This window comes from Pseudonaja textilis, unplaced genomic scaffold, assembly GCF_049901715.1.
Source record: "Pseudonaja textilis isolate UNSWEBS1 unplaced genomic scaffold, rPseTex1.2 PTEXSCF30, whole genome shotgun sequence".
NCBI lineage: Eukaryota > Metazoa > Chordata > Lepidosauria > Squamata > Elapidae > Pseudonaja > Pseudonaja textilis.
The window spans coordinates 226331-234310 of record NW_028262883.1 but is presented as its reverse complement, the minus strand read 5'-3'; positions in this window follow the sequence as shown (position 1 = coordinate 234310).

The window sequence follows — 7980 nt, the reverse complement described above, 5'->3', positions numbered from 1 at the left end:
AGCCAACACAGTCTTAAGCTGCATTAGCAGAGGGATAGAATCAAGATCACGTAAAATGTTAATGTCACTTTACAATGCCTTGGTAAGACAAGGCTTGGAATACTGCATTCAGTTTTGGTTGCCACGATGTAAAAAAAATGTTGCGACTCTAGAAAGAATGCAGAAAAGAGCAATGAAGGTAATTAGAGAACTGGAGGATAAAACATAAAGAACTGTTGCAGGAATTGGGTGTGTCTAGTTTAATGAAGAGGAGGCCTAGGTGTGTCATCATAGCAGCGTTCTGATATCTCAGGGGCTGCCACAAAGAATAAGGGATCAACCTATTTTCCAAAGCACCAGAAGGCAAGACAAGAAGCAATGAATGGAAGCTAAGCAGAGAAGCAACCTGACAGAACAATTAATCAGTGGAACAACTTGCCTCCAGAAATTGTAAATGCTCCAACACTGAAGATTTTGAAGAAGAGATTGGACAATAAATTGACTGAAATGGTATAGGATTTCCTGCCTCAGCAGGGGGTTGGACTTGAAGACCTCCAACGTCCCTACCAACTCTGTTATTCTGTTAAACTCTACAACATTAAGTATTATTGCTAATTACTCCAGAAAATAGTTTTTCTCTGTGTTTCAGACATGCTTCCCAGCTCCTCAGAATGTGGTGGGCAGAATTCTTTAGATGATCTTGATATTTAAATATGAGGTAAGTAAATGAGTCAGGGGAAATTTCAGTTGGCTTTAATGGAGATTTTCTCCATGATGACCTAACCCTAAGCTGGTCTTTCGACTCTATCAACTGTGCACTCATTGCCACTGTGACTGACTCCATTCATCTTGCTGGAGGTCATACTCTTCTCTTTCCTTCCACTCTTTCCCAAAATTACAGTCTTCTTCAGATAATTATGCAATGTGTCTGAAATGGAATAATTGAACTTGTGTCTCAATTGAGAAATCTGGTTTAATTTGTTCAATGACCAGAAATTTATTTTCTGGCTGTCCATAGTATTCCCAAAAATCTTCTTCCAATACCAAAGCTCACAAGCATCACTAAACTTCCTATTCTTCTTTTTCTTCAAAATCCAATTGCCAAAATATCTGCTTCCAGTCAGTGACAAGTAGGGTTTAGCACTTAGATTTATATACCGCTTCACAGTGCTTTACAGCCTTCTCTAAGCGATTTACAGAGTCAGCATATGAGCCCCAACAATCTGGCTCCTCATTTTACCCACCTCAGAAGAATGGAAGGCTGAGTCAACTTGAGCCTGGTGAGATGCGAACTGCCAAATTATAGGCAGCCAGCAGGCAGCAGAAGTAGCCTGCAGTACTGCACTCTAACTACTGCACCATTGTGGCTCTTATACGTTTTCAATTAGCAATAATCATGGATTACCACGAATGAGATAAAAAAAATTTAAAAATGATTCTATTGATTTCGACACCAGTTTGCTATTGGATTTTCTTTTTGCTGACTTTCCCTTCCCCCCCCTTAACAATGAGCCCTGCAATTCCATTTAAAGCAAAGAATAGAAGCCCCCTCACTAATTCACAGGGCAGCTCAAGGGTAGGCTCTAATAAGGGAATTGCACATAGCACATGGAAAGGGGCCCAGTGGAGTAGAGTGCATAAGAGACTAGAATCCAGGAGTCTGCTAGCTGACTGACCTTGGTCCGCTCTTTCCCAGCCTTAGGAAGGACACAATGGTGGATCATTTCAGAAATCTTTCCAAGAAAAGTGTAGGGACTTCTCCAGGCAGTCTCCAGGGGTCAACACTGACTCAAAGGTGCCAAACTTCAAACTTTCATCTTCAATTAGACTTATTGTCTTGAGGCTCCATCTCTTAAAACTGGACTTTCCTGGCTCTGCTGCCCCCTTGAAAAGGTTGCTTTGCCCAACAATAGAAGTAACTCCAGATACTCAGACAAGGACTTCCCAAGCTTCCCTGACAGTTGTCATTATGAAATATAAAGTATTGCTTGTAAAGTTTTAGTTATAGTTAAAGAGCTTTTTTTTTTTTTAAAAAAAAGTATTATTACAGTTAATGAAATGGCTCCAAAAAGTCCAGAAAAGATAAGGGAGGGGGGAGTGTTTTCTGAGCTGTAGCTAGGGTGACTTTGGACTTTGCCCTGCAGCTAGGGAATGTTTGATGATAAGCGCTCCGGATAGGTTGTGAGCTTGTAAGTATCCAGCCAATGGGAAAACACAACAGTGTTGAGTGCAGGCAGGGAGGGAGGGTAAGGGATATAAAAACCTGTTTCATATTTTGATCTAGATCTGTCTCATGTGCATCTGTATTTGCAAATATACTAATAAACCTTTGCTCTTCTTTTTCTGAGAAGAGCAAGAATTTCAGTATTTCAGAGCTTTTATTTCAACGACACTCTCATAACCAGTTGCTCTAAGAGAAAAAACCTTGGTAACCACCCATAGAATCTTCTCACAATAGTTACTTTGGCAGAATCACTATCTATAACAAGGATAGGGAAAGGGAGAAGTGAAGCCTTAAGGTGAGCAGTAAGTTTCCAGAGGCCTCGTATTGGCCTTTCAACAAGACTGAGGAAAGAACTACTGTGTTCCGGCTTCACTCTTTGGACATGTTTCAATGAAATTAATTAATACATGTTAAATAAATGCTATAAGCCATCTGGAATTACTATATGTGAGTTGGGCAATTATATACATTTGCTTAACAAATAAATGAAATGCATGACTATTTCTATGTCCCTGTAAACAAGCATCTGTGCTAAATCAAGTATTTCAATAGGAGGAATACTATGGGTGCAAACTAAAAAAACAGGGTACCGCTTATCCCTATGGGAGGATTCTTACTGTGGCATCCAAATGTAAATGTAAAACACACTATATTCTCTGGGGTTCATCTGTGAATTGGTTATACAAATCAGGGTGCATATTCTTGTATCAAAACCTGAATTGTAATAGACAGAACACAAAATTATCTTGCCTACTTAGATATTTTAACAAATCCTTTGAGTTTCTGTTTGTTTTTCACTTCCTACCTTTTTTCAGCAATCCTGGAATCTTTTTCTCTAGTTTACCAACTCAGTCTCCTCCTGCACCTCGCAGTACTTTCTGGCCTGAGCAGTACAGCTAATTACTACTATGCAGTATTGCTGGCTAACTGCAACTGCCCAACGCCAAAAGTTTTACCCTGACTCAGCACAAGGTTGACTTACCCTTTTCCGCTTCTGAGGTTTATATTGCCACCATTTTGTTGGTGCATTATTCTGACACTATAAACTGTTATGTCTTTGGGACTGGTTGGAGTCCCCAACCAGGTCCGCTGTTTGAGCGGGAGCACCAGCCGCTCCCATTGGCTGGCACCGTTTGACAGCCGGCTATAAAAGGCGGCTGTCGAGCAGTGTCAGCCCCGTTGCCGCCAGCTAACCTGCCAAGTTAGAAGGCAGACGCGGCAACCCTTTATTCTTGCAATAAAGCCTTTAACGTTCACTCTGGCTCAGCCTCGTTCCTCCGCCGCTCTACAACACTGGCGACAAGGGTGGGATGTGATCGGAGGCTGCCAGACGTGCGATTCTGAAGAGCTGAAGCCACAAAGAGCGAAGCCACGGGCGCTGAAGCCGCAGCCGCCGGCGCTCACAAAGAGCGCAAAATTCAAAAAGCCTTCTCAGCTGGGAAGACAGACACCGCCGGATAGGCGCAGCCGCAAACGCTCTTCTAAGAGCGCGAATTTTGATTCACAACTACTAGGGTGAAGGGCACTGCCGCCTCGAGATGAATGCCAATCCGACATTCCCACCCTTCAAGCCAGCCGAGGAAACGTGGGATTCATATAAAAACCGTTTCATCTACTTCCTTGACGCTATTGGTCTAGCAGATGCTGCTGAACACAGAAAAAAATCCTTCTTCCTCAGCTACTGTGGGGCTGCGGTTTTTGACACCGCTACAGCACTAGTTGCCCCTCGCGCTATCAGGAGCATACCTTGGGATGAACTCCAAGAGATCCTCTCCAACCACTACTCACCTAAACCATCCCAGATAGCCAGGAGATATGCTTTCAGAACTAGAAGACAGGCTGAGGGGGAGTCAATTAATGAGTATATGGCAGCTCTGAGGACAGCTGCCTTACAGTGTGGGTTCAGAGACTACCTAGAGGACATGCTATTAGACCAGATCGTCTGTGGGGTTAGAGACCTTAGGCTTCAAAGACGCTTGCTAGCAAAAAAGGATTTAACCCTAGCTTTAGCCGTTGAAGAAGCCCAAGCTGCTGAGCTCTCTGCCCAATCAGCAGCTGAGATTCAAGGAACTCCTTTAAGACCCAGCAGCTCCACTATTCATTCAGAGGAAGTTTCCCTTGAAGAAGACCCCATAGACTCAACAGACATTAACCGCCTTAGACAACAAAAGCCTTCACAGGAAGGAGCAGGGCAGAGAAACAACTTCACCCCCAAGCAACCTCCCATTTGCCTAGCTTGCGGGGGTTCCCACTCTAGGGCATCCTGCAGGTTTAGGAATGCCATCTGTCTAAATTGTCAGAAGAAAGGCCACTTAGCCAGAGTCTGCCAAGCAGGGCGAAACCTCCCTCAGAGACCTCCACCACCTGCTAATTTCCAAAGGCAAGTGGAGGACTGCCATACTTGCTACCACACGAACCATACTTCCAAGACTCCTAATAAAATCAGTATTTCTGTTTCTTTAGAAGGTAAGCCTTGCAGAATGGAGGTAGACACGGGATCTGCACTTTCGATCATCTCCTGGGAAACCCTAAAGAAGATTCATCCCAGATTTTCAAAGAAGAAGCTGCAGAGATGCCACCTGACACTGCGGGACTACCAGGGCAAGAACATCCCTGTCCTCGGGAAAGGCAAGTTTTTAGTTCAGTTCCAAGGTTTTAAAGGCCATTTGCCTTTGGTGGTTGTTAATGGTGCCCTCCCCAGTCTGTTGGGGCTAGATTGGTTCCCCTCCCTCGGCCTTAGTGTAACTGGGATCCATGCTGTCTCAACTTCTGACGTAGACGCCCTATTCTCAGACTACTCTGATGTTTTTAGCAGCGAGCTGGGTTGTTATTCTGGCACCCCCATCTCCTTCACTGTGGACCCCCAGGCAATTCCCCTCCGCCTTAAGCCACGCAGAGTGCCTTTTGCCATCCGTCCTAAGTTAGATTTAGAATTAGATAAGTTACTGAAGCAAGGGGTGTTAGAGCCAACTGACTTTGCCAAATGGGAGACCCCCATAGTCACCCCACTCAAGAAAGATGGCAGCATAAGAATCTGCGCAGACTATAAAACCACCCTCAATCGTTATCTACAGGTCAGCGCCTACCCTGTCCCTTTATTCAACACCTGTTACACATCTTCGAACCCGGCACCATCTTTGCCAAATTAGATATGTCCCAGGCATACCAACAGTTCCCTGTTGATGATCAGACAGCTGAATTACAAACCATAGTCACACATAGAGGGGCATTCAAGTGCAAACGCCTCCAATTCGGCGTAAGTGTAGCCCCGGGTATATTCCAATCCCTCATGGAAAGGATTCTCCAAGGTCTCCCGGGGGTTGTCCCTTACTTCGATGACATTTTAGTCTCAGCAGTTGACAGACCTCAGCTCATACAAAGGGTCAGAGCAGTCCTAGAGAAGTTTAGGCAGCATGGCCTTAAACTTAAAAGGGAGAAGTGCGTTATCGCCACTAGGCAAGTGGACTTTCTGGGGTATAGGATAGATGCCTCTGGCATTCACCCAGTCGAATCCAAAGTAAAAGCTATCCATGAGGCGCCCACACCAACTAACAAGACGGAGCTCCAAGCTTTTCTGGGGCTACTAAACTTTTACGCTTCATTTCTTCCGCACAAAGCATCCATTGCTGAACCTTTACACAGACTGTTAGACAGAGATTCCCCCTGGCATTGGGGACCCAAAGAAGCCCATGCCTTCAAGTCAGTCAAATCCTTACTCACATCCGATGCAGTTTTAATCCATTATGATCAACGACTTCCCCTGGTCCTAGCTGCTGATGCATCCCCCTTTGGGATTGGGGCTGTTCTGAGTCACAGGCTTCCCAACGGTTCCGAGGCACCAACTGCCTTCTTCTCTAGGACCTTCTCTACTGCAGAAAGGAACTACAGTCAAATAGATAAGGAGGCCTTGGCTGCAGTAGCTGCAGTAAAAAGTTTCATGAATTTTTGTTTGGGCACCATTTTGAACTTATAACTGACCATAAACCACTCCTGGGGCTTTTATCAGGGGATAAGCAAACCCCACAGGTGCTATCACCTAGAATGACCAGGTGGACTTTGTTCCTGGCCGCTTACTCATTCAAGTTGGTGCATCGCCCTGGAAAAAACTTGAGTCACGCTGATGCCCTTAGTCGCTGCCCCCTACCAGTCCCAGTTGAAGACCCAGCACCTGTTCATGCCATCTTTGAAGTTAATGAACTTAAATTGCCGGTTACAGCCGAGGACATTGCTGCGCACTCAAAAAAAGACAGAATAATTGCCCAAGTTATGGACTGGGTGGGAAGGGGGTGGCCTGAAACACAATACACCTCTGACTTTGCTCCTTTCAAAACCCGTAAGCAGGAATTGTCGAAACTACAAGGATGTCTGTTGTGGGGGACAAGGGTAGTCATCCCAGCCACTCTTCGTGTACCCATCCTAAAGGTACTTCACGAGGGCCACCTGGGCATCGTAAGGATGAAGGCTCTGGCCCGCAGCTATGTTTGGTGGCCCGGCATGGATGCCCAAATCTCCAGCTGGGTAAGCTCATGCCAACCTTGCCAAGAAACCAGGGCTGCCCCACCGGCAGCCACGCCTACCAAGTGGGAAAGTGCTAGTGGTCCTTGGTCTCGCCTGCACATCGACCTGGCTGGACCAGTACATGGAAGGACCTTCTTGGTTGTAGTAGACTCTTATTCCAAATGGATAGACTTGGCCCTACTACCTTCAATAACCACTCAAGCAATTGTTAAGGCTCTGACCCATTTCTTCATTACCCATGGGCTCCCTGATACGCTGGTGTCTGACAATGGCCCCCAGTTCATGTCTTGTGAGTTTAGTATGTTCGTTGCCAACTTGGGCATCAGACACATCCTTACAGCCCATTTTCACCCAGCTAGCAACGGGATGGCTGAGAGGGCAGTCAGGTCAGCAAAAGAGGCACTTGCCAGGTTTGGCCAGGAAAACTGGCACTCCAAACTGTCCCGTTACCTCCTGAGCCAACATACGACGCCATGCACCACTACAAATAAATCCCCAGCAGAGCTCTTGATGGGGAGACGCCTTAGGACCACCCTGGACAGGTTGCACCCCCACTACTGCCCAGACACCCCAATAGGATCTGACAGTTTGGTCAGGGACTTTGCCCTGCATGACCTGGTTTACGCCAGAAATTATGCAGGGGACCCTCTGTGGGTACCTGGTCAAGTTGTGTCAGTCACAGGTCCCAGATCCTACAGGGTCCTCCTGGAAGATGGACGCCTGTGGCGTAGACACGTGGACCAGCTCAGAAGGCGATGGAGAAGCACAGCTGATACCTATCCAGCCCAATCTCCTAGCACCGAGGGCTCCCTGCCGGAACCAGTCTACCCAGACGGAAGCTCCCTGCAGGACCCGATCTACCCCATCGACCAAGAGAGTTTGCTGGAGGACCCGGGCTACCAACAAGGGACCCCGAACCAACAGCCAAGCGAACCTGTCTGCCGTCCGGACCAAGCGACTCACCAAGGTCAGCCTGAACAGGGGGACTTACCTATTTCACAGAGCACCACACCCGACCGGGCCCGCTCCTCAACAACCTCCGAGACGTTTCCTGGGGGCGAGGACTTGACGCCAGCCAGCAACTTGCCTGGACTCCGACGTTCCTGCCGCCAGCGCAGACAACCAACCTACCTGAAGGACTATGCATGCTCCCAGCTGGGGGAAAGGAGTGTTATGTCTTTGGGACTGGTTGGAGTCCCCAACCAGGTCCGCTGTTTGAGCGGGAGCACCAGCCGCTCCCATTGGCTGGCACTGTTTGA